Source organism: Melospiza melodia, chromosome 3, assembly GCF_035770615.1.
Source record: "Melospiza melodia melodia isolate bMelMel2 chromosome 3, bMelMel2.pri, whole genome shotgun sequence".
NCBI classification, from domain to species: Eukaryota; Metazoa; Chordata; class Aves; order Passeriformes; family Passerellidae; genus Melospiza; species Melospiza melodia.
The window spans coordinates 11,792,995-11,814,571 of record NC_086196.1 but is presented as its reverse complement, the minus strand read 5'-3'; the positions used below and the strand labels follow the sequence as shown (position 1 = coordinate 11,814,571).

General features: G+C 38.6%; 2 long non-coding RNA genes across 2 annotated transcripts in view; both read left to right on the top strand.

Annotated features, from left to right (window-relative positions):
- LOC134416664 (uncharacterized) overlaps positions 1-1,100 on the top strand; it is a 48,602-nt gene extending 47,502 nt beyond the window's left edge. The window contains exon 3 of the long non-coding RNA XR_010027316.1: positions 965-1,100. This is a non-coding gene — a long non-coding RNA (uncharacterized LOC134416664). The remainder of the gene's footprint in view (positions 1-964) is intronic.
- A 1,977-nt stretch (positions 1,101-3,077) lies between these two features.
- The window catches only part of LOC134416663 (uncharacterized), a 40,653-nt gene continuing 22,153 nt past the window's right edge, over positions 3,078-21,577 (top strand). The window contains exon 1 of the long non-coding RNA XR_010027315.1: positions 3,078-3,201. This is a non-coding gene — a long non-coding RNA (uncharacterized LOC134416663). The remainder of the gene's footprint in view (positions 3,202-21,577) is intronic.

The following is a 21,577-nucleotide window of genomic DNA, read 5'->3' as shown; positions in this document are numbered from 1 at the left end:
AACATACACAAAGAGTTATGGAAGAATTCTTAAAAAAAATTCTCAGGACTAGACTGTGACATTCATACCCACACTGAATAGCTGCTTGCACCAGCAGCAAGTCCTACTGCTGACAGACTATTTCTTATGAAATAAGGTCCTGACCCCAAGCTAGATTTGTGATAACTGTAGTGGACTTTTGGTCCATCTCCAAGTGGGAGAAAGTGCAGCATAATTAGATTGTCATGCAATAAAAAGCAGATCCAGTCAGTCCTAATACTGCAAGTATGTGAACTGCAGGACTTCTTCAGAATAGATTAAAATAGGATGCTCTTTTTGTGCATGTTGAAGTGTAATCTCTGACTGTGTCCTCCACTCAGAAGTATCATGTTGAACATCTTCTTCACTATAAAATATTAGTTAAAAAAGGAAAGGGGTCTGTTTATATGAAATGACATGAAAATGTGACAATTTAGTGTTGTGCTGGCACAGGAACAAATGGCACATATATAAAAATTTGGTCAGAGGGATACTGAGTGATTGTACACTCCTTTGAATGTATCTGGAGTAATTCCAATGAAGTCTGGAATAAGCCTATTATACAGGGAAGTAGTTGGTGGTACAATATGGGTAAAAAACCACTCTGTGGGGCATTTTTTAACTATTGAGAGAAGCTAAAAGCTACATAAAAAGTATAAATTCTTATTATTGGTACACAATCTCTTCTGCTCAGCTGTTATTGAGGGTAAGACTACCGAGACTGTCATTCATTGTTTAAAAAGGTAAGGGTAAAGTTAAGTTAGGCAGATTCTCATCTGGTGTAAGCTGGGGTTTGAAGTCAGTGAAGATAGTCTTATTTTTTATTGGTAATACACCTGAGGATTCAGAATTATATTTTACAGTTCTTTTTATATTAACACCTCTTTTACTTATGATGTTTCCTTCATTCAGATATTCCCATTTACCTCACCCTCTTTTTCTCCAGGTGCTTTTTCTGTAGGAAGAGGCAATACAACATTTTGCCTCAGAAGAATCTTATTGGCCCTTCCTGGATACTGGGTTGTAGGAAGAACTGATGAATGCTCCCTGCTGTGAGAGGACGACTCTCGCATCAAAGAGAGTGACCATGGTATTTCATCTAATGATCTGGGAAGCTGGGTGCTTGGAATTGCCTCTGCAGTTGGGTTTACTGCTGGGAAAGAGCAATGTTTATGTTAAACTAAAAAAGCAACACCTTAATTTGAATGTTCCAAAGGTTTGTTTTTAAACAATGAAAGAGAATCTGGAAAAGAAGTGTGTTTTGGAAGTCAAAATGAAAATTAGAAGCCTAAGGAATAATGAATATAGAATTACTCAATATATGGAATGTATATTTGACTTCAGGGAAAGGAAATTTTTCCCCCCAGTTTAGCTCCTATTTCTTCTGATATAGAAACATTATACAAACCTAAAGTGTCTAATTCAAGAAGCAGGCACCAGAACCTTTATAATGCAAATGATCTGACTGTTCTATAGTGTCTTTCTTCCAAACGGGTCCCAAAGTGCTATACAAATTACATGTGGCCACATGAATTAGTTCCCACACCACTGAATTGCAGGCAGCTCTGGGGAGCAGAACATCTTCCTACTGTTACACAGAGGCATTACTCAATATTTTGTAGTGACAAGCAGAAAATACAAAGGAGGCAAAATAACAAAATAGCAAAAGATGAAGCAGATATTGAAATTAAAATTCAAAGAGGACTGAGGAAAAGGATAAAATCAGCTCCATGTTTTTCTTTGACTGCTTCAGAGCTGGTGATGCTAATATTGTTATTGATAGTTATAGCTGACTTTCACAATATCTGTCAAGATCCTGGTTCCCAGGACTTGGCCAAGGGTATCTGGGCACAGCTTCTCGTTTCTGGCTCATAGACTGTTTCTCTCTGCAGCCCTGTGTGTCTGAGGTTCCCCAAAGAGGCCTCCTAGTATAAGGGTGCTGGGCTACCCTGGCCAGATGTGATTATTTCAGAGAATGCTCTTGCTTTTCCTGAAACAAGGGGTGACTTTGGCTCCTTGTGCCACCTATTCCACTCCCAACCACCCCAGTGTCAAGCAACAGGGTTGACTCATGGAGCTGGAGCCTGGCTCAAATTTCCCTGCTGCCATTAGCAGGGGCCATCTCCTGGCTGCCGCTGCTCCAACCAGAGTCTCTCCAGAGGAAGAGGCACCAAAAAAGAAAAAAAAAAAGGATGGAGAGAGAAAAAGAAGTGAGTTTGCCATAAAAACAGTTCAGTAAAAATCAACAATACTCCAGAATCCTTAATTTTTTTGATTTCTTTAAGCAAAATGATTTGGATTTTTTGTAAAAGTTTAGAAAAGGATACCTTTTCTTTTCCTTAGGCTATTAGCATTGAAAGGGAAACATGAAAAATCCCTTGATCTGTCTGATTTTTTATTATTTGAAAATTTTGTTTGACAGTGCTAAAATTTGCCATCATCTGAATTTTGAAATGAGGTTTTCTGTTAATAACACTGAAGTATTGTCATTACAACTGCTGTTTCTCACCTGAATTCTGTTAAATGTTGTGTTGAAAAGGGGTTAGTGTTTTTTTTTTCCTTTTTTAGTGGATAGCTTGCAATTCACTCTTGTAAGACATTATGTTGGGCTAATCATTTCCAGAGTCTGCCTGAATGCAGTGATGGTGACAGTGCTGTTCCTCTGTGCACAATAGTTCCTTCATTTGTGGGAGGCATGCTTGGTAATTAAAAAAGTCTGTAAACAAAAGCTGAGGTGTAGCTTCTCAGCAGAGTGATGTGGAGTGACATTGCAGTAGATGATTAGTCTTGGGAGCAAAATCAATGAAAGCAGCAGTTAGTCAGATGTCTTCTGACATAATTTTTCCTGTGTGCAGGTGAAGTATTTTGCAGTAGTCTTAGGAGCTGTTGCTATTTTCTGCTGGCTCTAAAGTCAAAATTTGCAAAAATAACTGAAGGATTTAAGCGTGCTCCTGTGGGTGAAACAGTTATATGGGATTTACACAGGTGGGAAAAATAGAACGGGACAAAAATCTCATAATTTTCTCACCACAAACTCTCACTGAAACTTCCTAGGTTTCTTTTGTTCCTGAGGACTCCTTCCTTCCCTCACATGCTGCTTATCTGGGTGAAGAATCGTGGCTGGAATTTATAAATGCTTCTCTGTTGTGCAAAGGAGCTTTGATAGCATGAAATGAATAACAGGTAACGTAATAAGAAAAAGTATCTGGCGACAGCTTTGGAAATGTAAATTCTTTTATCAGTCCCCTTGCTAATTGGAATTTCTGTTTGTTGTTTCACATTTAGTGGATTTCATTATAGTTTCCTTGGTAATTAGATATTTTAACTATAAATGAAAAATACCAGACCAAAAAAACCCAAAGCAAAACAACAAAACCCAGCCCCAAACTATCAACAAAAAAACCTTCATTAAGATGCAGTCAAAGTTGTATATAGATATGACTTTAATTAAAATATTGTTAGAATGTACTGTTAAGGAAAACAAAGGAAACAAATGAGCCATAAAAAATTGAAATGTGGAAAAAAAGGACCCTATCCTGTCCTTCCCAGTCACTGCAAAGGCACTTGCCATCTGCACTGTGCTTGGGAGGAATCCACACATGAGTGAGAGCTTGAACTGGGGGCCAGGTCCAGGAGGTAATTGCTTCTCTTGCTCAGTGTCCTGGTGGTGCCTCTTTTGGTCTGTCTCACTCCAGTCTGTATCAGCTCGAGCAGCAGCCAGCTCCGAGACTGATGGGGGCTACCCTGCCTTGTTTGGATACAATAGAGAAGGTGTCAGAAGAGGATTTTTGCATAATTTATTATACGTCCATGTGGAAAAGTCTTCCCAAAAATAATGTTACTCAGGCAGGTGGAGAAAGGACTTTGTAGACCTGAGGAGTTTTTTTAAGTGGAAGGTCTTGTGATTTTTTTCATGCTTTAGGGATTTTTAAAAATATGCGTGATAGTAAAAGTACGATGGAAGGTTTTTTTTAAAAAAAATCTGTGTTCCTCTTTATAATTTCTTATGTGAAAAATGAGTATGATCCATTGTACTCCTGTGCCCACAGCACAGAGGTATTCACAGACCTGCCCCTTACACTTTTATTGATACTGCAGAGCTAAGTGCTATTGAAAATGTGTTTTGGAAGGCAAATGAGCCTTTCTGCATTTGCAGCTTCACTTTTAGAGGTCGGCTCAGATGTGGAGGAAGGAAAACTATTTCACAAAATGTTCATTCTTTCTGAGGCTGATTTCTGTCTTATTAGTCCAAGGAAAGGAAATCCAAAGAGAAAGTATCATAGACAGATTTGGGTCCAAACTTTTCACCAAGGTTGACCTCTTCTCTGTAAGCGAGGCCTGCCAGACAGAGGCAGTAGTGTCTGAAAGATTCTGAGGTCTAGATGCCAGTATGTGAAAGCAGTTTCTCTTTAGACAGGTGGAAAAAACCCATCATTCCATAATCCCTCATTTGCTTATTTGTCCAGTGGGAACTCCCTCATTTATTAAGCTTTCAAACCAAGCTCTTTTTTTTTTTTTTTTTTTTTTTGAGATTAGATTGCTTTGTACTGAAAATATTAGATAAATATGAAATATACCAAAATCCAAGTGAATCAAAAAGAATGACATTTTGCTCCAGCTGAAGGTCAGCAAGAACACTGCGTGCATTGCCATGCTCCTAGAATTGCCTTCTTAATTTCTAGTGTCTCTCTGCAACTCAACCTCCTCCCTTTTTTATCACCCTTTCTATTAGTTTAGTAATATGCTGTCATCCTGATTTTTCTTAATTTCGCTTGTGATATTACTTCTCCTTTTCCTCCTCCTATGGGAACAGATTTCTTCTGCCATATGCCCATTTAAACCTGATTGTAGTGCCTGAACATCTTGTGTGCTTAGCCACAGCATCCCTTGGGGTTCAATTGAGGCAGAGTATGTGTGTGACCTTTAAAGCCATGTCAATGTGAGACTCTCTCAGCACATGGGTCTTTAAAGCCTGGATGTCTTTGCTTTATACTAACAAATTTGACCAGCATGCCTTTTTATGAGGATATCATCATTTTGGGCAAATTCCAGGTTCCATATTTTAAATCAGCATGTGGAACATTTTAAAAATCTCAATTTCCCAAAGGTCAAGTTCCAGTAGATTAAAAATGAAAAAAATCAAAGCAGTTGTTATTTTGCTTATTTATTCCAGCAAATTTGTATTAACAACTACTTGTACATGACTAATTGGCAATTTGTAAAGTGGACTGTTCTCAGTAGCAAAGTTTTAAGTAAATCAATGCTGTCACTGTTTCCTTATTATGACAATTCTTAAAAAGTGTGACAAGGTTGTTATAGGAAACAGTGAAAAGTCCCTACATTTCTGGGGATAATAGATTTTGTATTAGTAGCCTAAGTAGTCTTTATTTTCACACTTTCTTTTTGCATATACCAGAAATAGGACTGTGCTGGATAAACAGTAAGCTGCCCTAATAGTCCTGCCATAATAATGCTTTACTGTGCTGAAGTCTCATAAAATCTCTTTGGCTCAATGAAAGCTGTTTCACAAACATCCTTAGCTTGGATCTTATGTCATGCCACAGCATCGTTGCTGAGCTTTGCCTTCCCAGAGAGTCTCTGACGCTTCAGCACATAAATTGTCCAAATTTCAGTGCATTGCTAATGTAGAAGTTCTTAAATATAAAAACTCAGGTGTGTCAGCAATACATATAAACCAAATTATTATAGCACTTGCCTTATGGGGCAACAATATGTGGGGTCTTAGGTATTTTATTATGCAGCTTACTGGAGAGACTGACAGAAAACAATGATTGATTTTTTCTCTGAAGTAGGAAAAAATGTTAAATTTCAATTAAAATTGACAGTATATTTTAGTAACATAAGCAGAGCATACATTGTACATGTATTGAAATTAACCCTACATTACATAACTACATAACACAGGAAATTTAGTACTAAAATGAAACATTTTAGGCTATGAAAATACATAATTATGACATCCATCCAAAGGATATTAACTTTTTGCTCAATAGTGCTATATATAATGCAATTGGATTTTGACTATTAAGCATTTTAATTCACCAATTAAAGTTAGGCATTTCAATATTCATCTTCCAGCTTAGCTTGGTTAGTTTCTTTACAAAATATAGGTAATGACCATTTATGTTACTTTCTAATCCTTCATTAAATGAGAATTCCTTATCTAAAAGCTCTTAGCTTTGAAATATTTCTAAATATAGAATTGGTCCCAAATCTAAGTTTTGTAGAGTTGAATGTTTTCTGCTGAAAATGTAGTAAAGGAGGAATGAATAGCATTTAAACAGAAGACAAAACCAGCAGCTGGAATTGGCAAATATTGTAAGCTGATTTTAGTCCTTTCCTTGTTTTAGCTCAATAGTGAGGATCTGGGAAGAGTAGTAGCCTTTGTGGTGCAGATTACCAACAAAATTAAATGCTAGAGGACTTGTCACTAATGTTCCTAAATCAGCAATCTTTTCAATGCTAATCACTTTCTGAATGTGATTATAGCATATTTCTGTCTGAAGAACTCTATTGATTTTCCTCTTTGGAAGCAATTTTTTTGGGGGGCTCTCAAGCAGAGGAGCTTGACCAGCGAGTGAATCTTTTGGGAGGGGTAGGCTTTGTAGATTCATAATGTGTGACAGCCAAGCTCATGTGTGGACTGTTTGCCCTATTGAGCTACTGTTAAACTCAGAATTCCTGGAAACATCATCAAGTTGCAATAAAAGTACAACCTTTCCCTGCAAACACTATTATTTATTTTAGTTTCGTACAAAAATCTTTGAGCTGCATTTGTTTTTGTATGCATATTCATTCATATTTCTTACTGCCTTGAAAAACAAGACATATGTCTTATTGCCTTGAAAAAAAAGGGCATCAAAGTTTGCGCTTTCACAGAGAACAACTAATGGGAAAGACAAACACCTCTTACTTTGAGAGAATACCCAGACACAAACTCACCAGAGTACAATTGCAGGTGATGTACAGGTGTGTGTGGAGGTGAGGAGTGGGTGCTTCATATTTTTAGTGCATCAGGGTTGCCACAGAGAGGACCCCAGAGTGAGTGGCTCTTTTCCTTCTCCTTGTTGGCAGAACTCGGGGGGATTCTGGGGCAAATGAAAAGTGCTTGTGAGTGGGCAAGGATCCCACCCTGCATTCAAGTGATAACACAGCTGAGTGACTGCATCTGCATCACAGGGGAGAATGCTTATGTTGTTGATACTGGCTCACAGATACACTTTGAGTTTACTTGCTGTCTATATGATGAACTACAGTCAAGATTTTTTTCTTCAGTGATAATATATTTTTATTTGATAGTAAATCAAAAGTATCCTGCCTTTTAATTAATATTATATTCTCCTACACATAATTTTCTGGTGTAAAGAAATGTTATCTACAAGGTCAAGGGCCAGAGAGAAAGATAGTATCTTGTAGCTTGAATTAATCTAAAAAAAAAAGAAAATAGATTTTTAGAGAAGAGAACAGTATGAGTCTGGCCTGAACTGGATCAGGCCCAATATCCTTCTAAGGAAGAAATAAAGGGCTTGAACCTTCTCCCACTGAGAGCAATTACAAACCTGCAGTTTACTATAATAGCTATGTGTGATAGGGCCATAATAAATTTAAGGTCTGAGATAATCAAGAAAGACTATGTAATCTTCTGCTAACACTTCTGAAAGATGCTCTAGAAAATGCTAGGCAGGGAGAGCCCTATACTACCTTGTTACCAGAATAAATAAGTTTAAGCCATTTGCTTGTTGCACTTGGCTACAACTGGTCCTATGAGCCTGGTTTTAATTTGACAGTGATTTAGACTGAAAAAGTTTTGAAAATAAAATTTATGGAATGACAACTGTGAATGCTGTAATGAGAGTGGGGAGTATGAGGGGAGTGGGAAGAAGTTTCGCAAAGATACCTGTTGGATTTTCTGTATAGTGCATATGAAGGTTCAAAGGCCATTTTAGACAAAGGTTCCCAGGTTGGTGTCCCCTTTTTGACAGAGGATGACAGGAGATGCTGGTGGATGGTACAGGAGCAGGGCACTCCCACAGTGTGCAGTCCCAGCCTCCAGGAATGCACAGCTGGGGCATTTCACAGCAGCAATGTGCTCTTCAAGGAAAGGCTATTGTTATCCATTTAAATGCCTTCCTAAATCTCACCTGATTCAGAGCATTGCTTATTCAAAGGCATTCATCAGGCATTTGCAAAATGTAAGATTCAGTGAATTTGAGTGAGCTAAGTTGATTTATAACTTCAACTTCAATAAGATAGAAATATTGGTTCTAATCCAAAGCACCACTGCAGCCATTACATATCTTTCTGCTGCCTTAGGTAGAATTTGGCTCACAACCCCTGTGCCCCCTATTAGTATAAATTTAAGTAATTGTGACAATTACATTTGTTTTTCCTTTTCCTATACTAAAAAACTTGTGAAGGTGTTGTTGTAGCCTCATCTCTTTGGCTGATTGTCCCTTGTTATATCTTAGCTAAAATTTAGATTTTAGATTTCAGAAAAGAAACACCCATATTTTTTTTTGTCCTCTGTTTTGAATTCTTTAAAATATTAGTAGGACTAGATTGTAGGATATTGTCAGTATATAGTATGAGAGCAAAAAATATACATAGCTTTTCTGCTGTGGAAAACCTGTTAAGTACAATATAACTATACATGGCAGAGTTATCTACTAACAATAGGAGAGTCCTTTGAAAAGAAAACCTAGTAGTTATTTTAGCAGAGGCTATATTTTCTGCTAAAGAAAATATGTTCAGAAGACAAGTGTTCAAATGCCATAAGACTCTTAAATTTGAGTGAGAGGGTTGCATAAATTCTTATGAATTATTTTGATAATATTTTTGAAAAAAAACTTATAAATTATTTTATGGTCTTTGTTTTTCCCTTTTACATTTTGCAGCTTCTGTATTTCAATTGGTATAATTTTTGAACATGAAAATACATGTTGGATTCAGAGAATTTTAAAGAATATTAAATATTAAAGCATGAATAGCTGATGGATAAGGAAAAAAGTTTCGGCTTATGCTAGAGAAAGACGTTGATGTCCTAAGTTAACACTGAGCTAACATGCTTTAAATTTCAAAGGTGAAACACATGAGGTTGTATGTGGAAATGCTGCTGTGGATGCAAGTAGTATAAACAGGTTTTAACCTATCATGTTTCATACAGGCAAGTTCTATAAACACCTGGCTAACAGCTACACACTGATCCTGCTCTCCTAATAACAATTAGATTTTGCTTTGAAAGGGAAATGAAGCACATGAAGCCATGCATTATATGTCATGAGTATATGTATCGATTTGCATGCACATCAGTTTTTGAATGGTCATTTCTCATTAAATGTTCTGAAAAGATTTAGTTGATTCACATACTTAGCCTATGCATTTGTATGAATCAGGATTTTATCTGCAGACTGAGAGTCTCCATTGCTAAAGGAAAATACTGACAGCTAAATGTCTAAACCTGTTTCTGGTTAAATGTTATCCTTGGTTGTGTTCAGGAGCACAGACTTTGCAGCCAATATTTTTTTCTACAATTTTCCTAGTTTGTGCATCATGCTTTCCTTATCCTTCCCCAGACACAGCAAAAATAGGCTCAGTTTTATAAACACAGTAGTCAGCAATTCCTAGAAATGTGAATATTTGTTTTAGAAAGGAAAATATTGGGAGTGAATTATTAAAATTTCAGAAGTTTCTTATTTTCTATTAATAACTGGAAAATTGAGGTTTTTCCATTGTCCATGGTGTTATAACTGAGCACAGCTAGATTGTTATTTCTTTGGCGTATTGCTTTGGACCTTTGGGGTATGATATAAGGCACAGAGCATTCAGAGCACTGCAGCAGCTTTCTGCTTACTGAATAACCAGGGGAAATAGCTGTAGGATGGAGTCAAGGGGAATGATGGTCAGTAATTCTGACTGCACAGTTTTTCAATGGTAAATGTCAGATTGCTGTAACCCCAGGATGCCTTAGCTGTGATGAGTTTTTGGTCACCTACCCCAGCCTGTACACCAGACTTACCAACAGCTCAGTGCTTAGAGGTGGGCAAGAAATGTAATTCTATGAAATGACCCCTGAGCCTTTTTGTCATGGGCCTCTCACTTCCCTGAAAGGAAATTTTTCTTTAGGAATCAGGGAGAAAAATAGGGACTTTATATAATATATATATAATATATAATTTATATAATGAAGGACTCCACAGTAGGTGGAAGATGATGATTGGAATTCCCTTTTCAGTTAATATATTATTGCTTTCACAAAATGAAGTTATTCCAACAAGGGAGATGGATAGTGCTTATCCCAGAACAACACTGTGCTAGCAATTCAGACATTCAAAGGATGGCAGAAGATTAAGATTTAATATCCAGCCTGTATCTGACTTCTAGATGCCTCAAATACAATTGTACCCGTGGTGAGCTGCCTTTTTCTTTTGTTTTGTATGAAAAAATATTCAAAGTATATCAGTGGTGCTCAGAGATACAGAGCCTGTGTTGCTTTGTGCCTGGTTTTTGGTGTCAGCCCTGTGAGGCACAGGTGTCTGTACAAAACAGCTGCTCTTCTAGATGCCCAGATGGCCAGACCTTGTTTCCTTGATTTCCCCAGACATAACAATAAGAAGAGAACTGCCAATAGTACAATTAAACAAAGAAATACTTGCCCTGCCACCCTTGTATCTCATATTATCTCCTGCATTACTGGGTAGTTTGCTCTGTGGTACCCTTGGAGGTGTGTGATCCCCTGGCCACTGCAGGGGTGGCCAGCACCACCCCTGCTGCAGGATCACCTTGTGGCAAATGTGGACAGAGAGCTTGGCCATCTCTGTCTCTTGAGGCTGTTGCCTGTCTGAGACCTGAAATAGGGCAGATTTGGACTGCCCATCATCCTCTTCAGTGGAGATAAGCTGTCTGCTTCCCACAGCAGGTTTTCTTAGCCTTAGGTCAGGCACCTGACCTCCCTATGTACTGTTTGGAAGATGCTGAAGCCCCAAACCTCCCTTTACAGAGATCAGGACCTAAAGACGGCCTCTTTCCACTTAGCATCCTCTGTCAGCCTGAATGTTGCCTTTGGTAAATCGGGGTATGTAACTCTGAACAGCTTTCCAGGTGCTTGTTTTATCTTGGGAAAACGGGCCTATTCTAATTTTTAGGAACCAGCTATGAGGAAAGATGGTGACGGGTGCTGATAGAACCCTGTAAAGACAAACAAAGCACAGGTGGTGGGACCTTCTGCTTCTGTCTCCCTCCATGCACTGCTCAACTCTCGCAGAGTCTGCTTGCACTGGCTTCAGCCCTGCATCCACATGAGTGAGCAGTGGGGTACTCCTCATCTCTCTGACATGCTGAGTGTGTTTTTTGAGGACCCCACTGTTCCATGTAGGACTGTTTTGTTTGTCAGGCTCCAATAGTGCAGGCCCGTATAGTACCTGCACTATTGGTGCAAAGCTGGGCTGTGCTTGGCTTGCCTTTTGCTGAGAGGAGGGTGTTTTTAAGTACCACCTTCATTCATGGGAAGGTTTGGGGTTTTCTTTCTTCTGTACATTTGCCATGTTAGCTGTAAATGACAGCATTGAGTAGTGAAAGCCTCTAAATGACAGAGCAGCCAAATCAAGCTCTCATGCTAGAGCTACTGTCAGTTTGTCTCCATTTGCAGAATGGGGACAGTTTGGAATTCTTAGTACTAATATCACAGGAGCATCAGTTGCTGTCCTCAATAAAAGAACTGTTGAAAAGACCCTTGAAAAGATTTCTCTGCACTACTTTTAACAAATCTGGTTAGTGGAGGCAGAGTTCACCCCTGTGTGTTTTCCCAAATTGCAGCACACCAAGTTGTGATCTGTTGGCAGAGTCTGTCTGTGAACTCTGTGCCTGTCCAGCAACCGCTGAGAGCAGTGAACATGAACACTACTGAAGCAGTCCTGGTTTATTGCTGCTGGGGGACTGTAGCTTTGTACCCTGTGGGTAGTGTGGGTAAAGTAATTCCACAAGGAAAGAATCACAACTGGATCCCAGCTTTTGTATTCGGGGGATAGGGGGATGTTTGCATTTCATTAGCGTTAAGTTTGCTATTTCCAAGGATTGGGAAGAAACATCTCTTCCCTCTTCTCTAGAATATAGAGTGATGTTTACTTTCTCATTTTGAAATTTTCGCATCTTGTGTAACAGCTGTGCTAGGGCAGGACTCGCTCTCTGCTGAACTGCTGCTTTTTTCCTTTGGCCTTTGTTAAAATTTCTGATAAATAACAGACTGTCTACAGCTGTTCAAATGATGTTGCTTTTTCTAAGTGTCACTTCGGTGCTCATTCCCACCAATGTAGGCTTTGCTTTAGAAGGTAAATAAGGGAGAAATAAGGCTTGCTGTTGAATAAAATTGAGCATGTGGGCAGTGGGAAAAGAATCTGAAATGTGAATTGCCCAAGCCTACAGAAGCCATCCACCTCCAGCTGTGATGGAGACACTGTAACATCTTGGCAACATTGCTGTGTGCAATTTTCTTTAAATAACTAGTGGGTTTTTTGTTTGCTGCAGTTGGTGCAATTTCTTCACATTTTCTCATTTGAAGGTAATCTGCTTCTAAGAAGTGATTAGTGTGATTTGTGCATGGAAGGCTTCACTGGGCTTTGAATTTTTGCAGTGGCATTAGCTATGCCAGTGCTACTGGGCTCACCACTGTAATAAATAAAGAGAAGATACTATGTGTGGCTTAATTGTACACTAATCTATTGTTGTAAAGATAACTTGTATCATTTATATTAATCCATGATTTAATTTATCTGGAAGCTTGCTCTAAGAACTTTATAAAACCACAGTTCTTGAATAAAAGGATCTTATGAACAAGGATTTTGATTTTTACATGCCGTATTTCTCCTTTACACAACAGTTGTTCTGTTCATATTTTCTTCTTAATCCTTATGTACAGATCTCTCTAAGAAGTGAAGGGCAGTATTTGACCTGGATTTGAAAATCATAACAATTGTGAAGAAAAAATATGAGTGCAAAGTTTTATCTGTGTTTGAGATTAGAAATTGAATTTCTATAGTAATATTTAGATGAGGTAAATATTCAGATGAGTTTGATTTATTTCTGGTTGCAAATTTCTTATAAAGACAAAAATATATAATTTATAATTCCGAAGAGAGAGGAAAGGGAATGAACTAGAGTAACTCAACTCTGTCCTTTCCACAGCTGAGGACACAAAGCAATAATTGTTGCTTAGCTAAATTATCACACAAAAGAACAGCAAGTCATTCATTTCCACATGAAAAAGCATAAAAATAGGGTTTCTGTAAGACTGATTGGAAGGTTTAATATGAGAATGTCAGTATGAAGGTTTTCTTTTAAAGGTGTTAGGTCTGCTTGGGCTGGAATTGGTCTTGCTTTTGCTCAAGCATAGCTAGAGTAAACCTGCAGCAGTTGAATAAATGGAGAGCCAGTGCCATTGTTTAAACAATTTTTTGACAAATATGACCAGAACCTCAGTCGAGAACCTCAGCTCCTCTAGTTTTTGAAAACCTTTCTCGGGGTGTTTATCCTTGTAACAATTATATAAGCCAAATATATAAGCCAAATGTGTTGGTTCCAGTATAGTACCAGCACTTACTGAGAGACAGTAGATCCAATGGTCCTGTAATTTGCTCAGTGACTCTTTAAATACAGGATCCTGGCTTACAGCAGAGCTGCAAGAGAAACAGATATAATTCAGTTGTTAGACATCAAATTCTGGTACTTCTGGAAAGAAGCTGGGTTTGTCAGTTATGGGGAGTTCTCCAAAAGGAATTTGAGAATTTTGTGATCATGTGTTTCAGGTTTGCTTAACATTTTGAGGCAAGTGTAAATCACTTCTAAGTAAGCTGTGACGAATGAAATGTTCCTAATTACAAGCTGCTAGCCAATCTTTACACTATTTTTGCCTTAGTACTGCTTAAATTTCTACAGCATATTTTATAGACAAGAAAGTGTGACTAAGTACCTGCAACATCAGTAGACTCATGTAGGAATAACAGCGAGAAGAAGCAAAACTAACTCCTCTGGTTGAATATGTTAAATATTTCTTGGATTAGAGGTGAGAAATGGGGAATCTCAGCCCAAATCTGGGTGATCAGCCACTTCAGACATTTTCCACCAGCTTGGCAGAGAGGCTAGGGACTTAATAGAGGTAGAGTGTGAACTACACTGGTTTCCTGAGATGGCTCCATTTCTTGAGGTTTATGGGCAAAAATTGTGACTAATGAGAAATGCGTGTCCTGCTGGAGCACAGCTGCTGGGCTTACTGGATGAGTGAAGACCTGCAGGCCATTTTTCAGTTGCAAGTATTTTAATGGTGTCAAACACTGGATTTTAAATCAGCTTTTCACAAAGCAGCAAAAAACGCACATGCAAATTGCTGATCTTGGTTGATCTTGGGACCCATTTTCCCGTGACAGCTGGGGCCATCTTAGAAGAAAGCAAAAATAACAATGCGATAAAAGCGTTTCTCTAGACCTTTGTAGTTGGTGAGGGAGGATGTTCAGTTTGCCCCAGATAGTGGCCATAATGTACAAACAGCAGGGCTCGTGTGTGCTATTTTCTGATGTGTGGTTCAGGAGGCTGACCACCAGCTGCTGCTCATGGGGTGGGACAGCCACACTCGGAGCGTTGGGCAGATACACATCTAGGCTCCGCCACTGGGAGCCAAATATGTGTGGCTGCAGCCACACATATCTCTGCTTCTGCTCTTGCTCATCTCTGACAGTTGTACTGAGGCCCTACATCTGCAACGAACAAGATTTTTGGTTCAATATTTAAATGTCTTTGAAATGGGGCTATCATGTGAAAGAGGACCTAGAGTTCTTCACTGTTCATGCAAAAGGGTACTTGGAGAATTGGAAGATTTTCTATGTTTACAGGGTCACTTACTTTATTATAGATACATTATATTTGTATCCTACAGTCACTTTATTAGCTGACACATCAACGCTGTTCAGTCTGAATAACTTGTAGTTTGTTTTGAAAGCAGAAATGAAGCCAGGAATACCAGCAGTGGTAGGAATCAGACAGGGCTTTGCTGTGTCAAAGCTGGTGTTGTTTGGCATTTCACCTTGAACTGGCTGGTGACAATTTTAAATGTGGAGATATTAGTCAGCATCACAATTATGGTATTCTGCATTTTCACTGCCATATTTTTTTCATGAAAGGTGGCTTTTCTGTACCTACAACTGGAAAGCATTCATTCCTTATGTGTACCATTTGGCTACAAATATTGTATCTGGAGACTGTGTCTTTAACAAATAATTACCTTTTCATAATAGGTACAATAGATAGAGAAGGTCTGCTTGGGCAGGCAGTCCTTTGCTTCTACACAGAGGTAATCTACCTTTTTGCAACTGAATCATAATATTTGTGTGTTCAAGTGAAATGCCCAATGCAGGATTTGTAAATCCAGAATTAGAATTCAAGGGTTCCTGATTATCGTTCTTTTTTCACTTGAATTGTTTTTCACACCATTTCCTAAAAATCTTTCTAAAAAAAAAAAAAGGAAACAAAACCCAACCACCTCCCCAACCTTTTACTGCACTGATATTTGTGGAAGAAAAGCTGCAAAAACACTTTATGCAGAGCATATGAAAGGGAAATGGTTTTAATTTTTAACCATAATATTTTACTTTCCTGAAATTTGTATTCTCTCTTGGCGGTTCTGTAGAAGGAAAGAGAATCTGTAACCCCTATGCTAGCATTATTTGGAATATCTTCTACATTTTCTATAATTACAAATGTCTTTGATACACTGAGGAAAGAATTTATTGGAACAACATGTTCAGTTAAATTATGAATATTTTGGCTTGTGCCGTATCCCAATTCTGTTTTATTTGCCTATTTTTTTCATGCACATAACATTCCTATTAACTTCCTATGTCATTATATTCTCTGCTTCCCACAGTAGAATAGGCTTTCCTTACTTCTTTTGATTACAGCAGTGAGCAAAACGTGCTAAAAATGTACGTGTGTGCGTGTGCCTGTGTGGCGTCCGGTGTTTACACTTGTAGTGGACATTTCACTCCCAGCCTTTTCCATCCTGGATGCTTTATGTGGTCAGCTGTGGCTCTGCAAACCTGGCCAGCGCCCTGTGGGAAGGCATGAATAGCCCTTGTTGTGCAGCACACCTGTGTTCTGTGCACAGCTGTTTGGTTCACAACAGGGTTGCTGTTAGCAGTTATGAAACGTTTTCACACCACCCACCCACTATCCACTGGCTTATAACATTTGCTGGCACTTCTGTCCGGCTTGAACTTGTTTTTTGTTTTGGTTTTTTTTTTTTTTTTTTAATTTAAAGGACACCAGGATACTTTATGCATAGGAATAACAAGCCAAATTGGCAAGGCACCTTATTAAAAATATTCCCTCTCTCCTATGTCAAAGATTGCTCTTTTTTTTGCCTGTGGTAAATCTCCAAATATAAGAAAAAAATGTTGCTATTTATTTTGCTATTTTTATATAGTTTGCTATTTTAATTTTTTTTCCTAGTTATCAGACAGTTTTGTGCTGGCCCAAATTTAAAGAAGCTGGAACATTGCTTTTTTTTTTAAATATTACTTGAGATTCAGAGTCACCTATTTTGTTGTATATTTTTTCTCTATGTTACAATAGGAGATTAAGACAGTGAGCAATAAAATTCTGCCAATGTAGTGCTTTTTAAACCCCCAGAACTGATTGGACAATTTAACTCTTCTGAGAGGAAGAAGGCTAAAAGGCTCACTTTCCTGGTACTCAAATCTTCAAAATGGAAAACCGAACTACAAGAAGAAAACTAAATACAAAATGAGGTGGCTAAGTGAAGCAGGTGCTCCGTATGGAGGGGAAGAAAGACAAATTAATGTACAAACTGCTTCACTTCTATAGGAGAATGCTATTTAAATACGTAGACTGGGAAGACAGCTGAACTCTTCTGTGCAGTTTTATCAGCTGTGTTTTGTATCTCTCCATGACACAGTATGTGGCTCTTTTCTGAAAGCAGGACAATGTGTTTTGACAGCCCTTGGCAGTGAGAGCAACAGTGAGAAAAGCAAACCAAAGTAATTCAAATTAACACGAGTTGGCTGTTGCGAAGCTGGTCTATCCAAATTATTTCCCATTAATAGAGAACCTCAGATATTTTAAGATGCAACATAGCCAACTGGGTTAGAAGCACTGTGCTAATGCTACCCACCATGCTGCCGCCTTTGGAGAACTCAGTTTTCCTTTGGTAAGGAAATCTATTGGGGCATTTAGCCCTAGTCCTGTTTGACAAGGTAAATAGGTCTTATATTGAGCTTTATGTAGGTCTGCTGGGAAAGCAGCATCAAGCAGAGAGGCAAATCTCAGTTAAAATTGATTTGGGTAACCTTGACCATTTTTGTCAGGGATGGTTTGCATGGGAATTTGTTGTTTTCATAGATTGCACGTGTTTTTGTTTATTTTGCCATAACTGCTGATGGTTTTTATTTTTTAAACACTTTTATGCTGATCAGAAGGCAAAATATTGAGAATTTCCTATACCTTATTTGTTTTCTAAACACTTTCTAATTCAAAAGAGGTAAAAGACTTAGAATCAAAGATTTTCTGCTCAAGCTAGAGCAATTTCCATGAGGTTCAGTCCGGCTGTCTTTATTCAAATTGATTGGTTTGAGGAATTCAAAGTGGTCTAGAAAAGAAAACCTTTTAAAGGGCATCAAAGCTGAAAAATCTGGCTTTTGTCATTCATGTCCATTTTTGGCCTTGCAGGACAATAATTTCCTTTCGTATTCCTTTGCTGATGGTAAGAACATGTTATTTTTTGAGATGTAAAAATATGTGACCCACCTCTCTGTTTTGTGTGCCACAAAGTTACTTTCCTGCACATTCTGACTTCCTAAGAGTACTCCTTTTACTTAAGATCCTTTCATTTTGCTTCTCTTCTGAAGAGGCACTCGCCTTCCCCCACCTTGTCACCAAATAAACCTTAATTTAGAAAATTCAAAGTATCTGTTGTTTTCTTCTTATTCCCACACCTGCCCACATTCTACTTCTCATATCCAGTGCCTTCTCACTCTCTTTTCCAGCTGGAAGACCTCCTCCTCCCATTGTAGTAAAATGCCCTTATGAGTTATGAGGAGGAAATTAACCTTCCACCAGTACTTCAGACCCTCATGATCCATAATAGATTTTATCTGTTCTGTGCCCTGTGAAGAAGAAATTGTTGCAGATGCAAGAAATTAAGTGATTTGTCCAAGGTCATCAAGAAAGTTAATGGATAAATTAAGAGCAAATCTCGTGGATCCTAATTTGGGCTGTGGAAGCTGTAATAGCAATGGTGAGGAGGGTGGAAAGTCCAGGCAGATGATTTGCACTTCTTACTTACGGCCAAATATGACACAAATAGAGGCAAACCCCATTCCCAATGAGGAGAGGCGGGAGAGTGGGACATAATTCAAGCTATTTAGATTCTGCTATTTAGCATTTGCCGATCACTAATGTGATATTTGCAAAGTATAATATTTTCTAACAGCTGTAAGAACAAGAGAGCCTAAAATTTCTCCCTATACATAATATCCATGAAATTGCATTGAATATTGTAATGATGTGTTATGCTGCCATTAGCTCCCCGTGAATACCTAATTTGGAAGGTTAATGAAATTGACAAATGTGTGTACTGTATGTGCATTGTCAGTACTAGTTAATGGCAACTCTCACATTTTTATTTGGAAAATTATATAAAACTGAAAGCGACAATTACTGTAACTTCATCTTTTTTGGAATCTAGCAGAGTGTGCAGTTTATTTAAATAGGGTTGTATGTGTTTTAAATTTGTATACCATCATATGAAGTCCTTTGCTCATCATGTGATTATATACTTAATTTTTGCATGAATGAATGCGTGTATTGTGGTCTTTTACAGCACATTGGGCCAATTTTTTTCCTTTTTTTATTTTGTATGTATTCCACACTAAAATACCATAAGTCCTTGTCTTCCTGTTGGCTCAACAGTGCTTGATTACAAAACTCATGCCAGTTAATTCAAAGAGACATCACACATTCAAAATGAATTTCCCCAGGCGAGGGAAGTATGCTAGAGCACAAAGAAAGAGTATGCTCTTGTATTTTCTGAACATGGTCACTTGCAGCTGCTGCTCCTTCCATATATGAATTTGATGAGATCCTTGAAGTTTGGCCCCTAATTATTTCTGTGGCTTTAGAGAGTGCTTCTTCAGGTCAAGGTCACATTTTTAGGTGTATAGAGTCCAATTTGATTTCTTATTTTGGTTTAAAGCTGTTCAATTACACAGTTTCACATGGTGAATGATCCCTTATGGTCCTGGAGATTTCAGTTTCATCTCCTGGGAAGTGAGAAGACACATTCTGGTAATCCTCTGTGATGCACCACAGAGTGGATAATGTTGCCACATCCGAGCCTTGCAGGCTAGAAAAGAGTGTATGGATGGAGTGATAGCTGCACAACCCACTTCCCCTGTTACTTAATTTTTGGGCATCTCTTCAACTCCTTGTGGAGCTTCTTCTGGAGAAGCAGGTGTCGCAGAGGAGGGTGGCTGCCCTGAGGAGACCATATGTGTCACTTCCAAGAACAAAGCAGTCTTTTAAACTCAGCACTATATTGAGCCTGTGAGTCATGAATCTTCAGATCAATAACCAAAATGTTTTTAAATGTGGGGGCAGCCCTAAACAGAGTGACTCAGCGCTGCAGTTGCACATTCAGGGTGCCTGGTGCAGGTTCTCTGGTTTCAGATAACTGGTCATGGAGCAGGGCTAGGTGATGTGTAAGGGCTGAGGTGCTGATGTGGCCCAGCTGAGCAGGGTTTGCTTTTCAGTGCTCACTACACCTGCTCGAGGTTAGCTTCAGGCAGAAGCTGTGCTCTCAGGCTGTCTGAGGGTCAGCAGCCCCTCTGACTTTCTGGCATTTTTTATAAGGTGACTTGGAGTTGCTGAGGCTTAAGACATTCTTAGGCTTAGATTCTACTGTGGCTTCCCCCCCCCCCCTTTTATTTTTCATGTTGTATTAATAAATGTATGTCAGATCTGCTGGAAGAATACATCTATTCAGATCCTCCGTTGCAGATGCTGCAGATTCCTGTAGCCTAAAACGCCGAAGAACTATTAAATGCTTGTCCTTCTCACACTTAACAAGGACTCTTTCTGCTTTTGCTCCAGGCAGGCCTGGTAGCCATGTCACATCAGGCCCTTGGTAATATTCAGGGAGAGGCTGGAGTGCATTAATCATCCCACAGACCTCTACCCCAAAAGCACAGATCATGCTTTAATGTTAGCATCAGCTGTGATTGTCTATCTATATGCTGATTTGAAGTAAGAAATTTGGAGCCTGGAAAAGCTTCACACTGAGATTTGTCTTGATAAGTGGGAGTGTTTTGCTCCTCTGTGGATTAATGATTTACTGATAGCTCAGTAAAGGATAAGAGATATTTGCACCTGGCCCATTGAAGGGAGATTTGCATTTGAAAATGTTAGGCCAGTAAATAATCCAGGGAAATGACATTGAAGCCAACACCTGAATGAAGGAAGGGAGATGAATTTGAATGAACCTTTGTACAAAACTCCAAGATGGATTACAAAGTTATAAGTTAGCCTTCTTCCTTGGCTGCAAGTTCCCTTCTGTGAATATATTTACTTGTGATGGAGGGTGTACACCAGCTCTGAGACAATGTCCCTGTGGGTCAGATGTAGTTTAGATCTTGTTTGGCAGTTAGATACAAGGTGAGACAAGAAGGAAAGAGATGATGATGGGCCTCTTGGACTTGATTTTAGAGAAAGTTTTCTTTCCTTTTTGCTAGCCATATGTTAAAAATCTCTACAACTCTGTTGCTTATTTTGGATTTTATAAATAAGTATTTTTCCTTGTATTTGACTTGGCTTATGCAGAGGATGATTTCTAATGTTGGCTAGCATAAAAGCCCTATTCTGAAAACTGGTATATAGGCAAAGTGTAGTAACATCAAAGTCCTCATATCTCCCATATCAACAGAAATTGATATCTGGGACAGAAAGGCAGCTGTTAAAGTAGGAAAATTATACTAATGTAAAATATTTTGTTGATCAGCACAAGGCAGGTGGTCTTGTGCACACACAGGTGACAAAAAGTACGTTGAACTTCAAGTTTTATGTTCCTTTCCAGGGTTTTGGGGGGAGCCCAGAAAAAGCAGTTGACATGCTCTAGCTTTCCTTGAAGAGCTCTGGCTCTTGTATATAGAAAGATATTTGTCAGTTCCTGCAAGCCAGAGCATATTTGATAGGCATATGCATTCTTCTGTTCTTCTCTGACCAATGTGCTTCTGTACTTTGTGTGTGCTAGAGGGAGATAGGTAAAATTTCTGCTGATGGATCAGATTCCCTTCAAGGTCAAGAACTAAAGTTAAGTACTCTTAACTCATGAAATTGAAGGAACTCAGAGAAAGGAAGTAATAATGTTTCAAATTAAATGATTTTTCCTCAAGAAATATAATAGGGCCACCAATTTTTTTCCCAACTTTTTGACATTTCAAGCAGAAGTGAAAAAAAATGAATGGTGAGTAACACTGAGAGATGA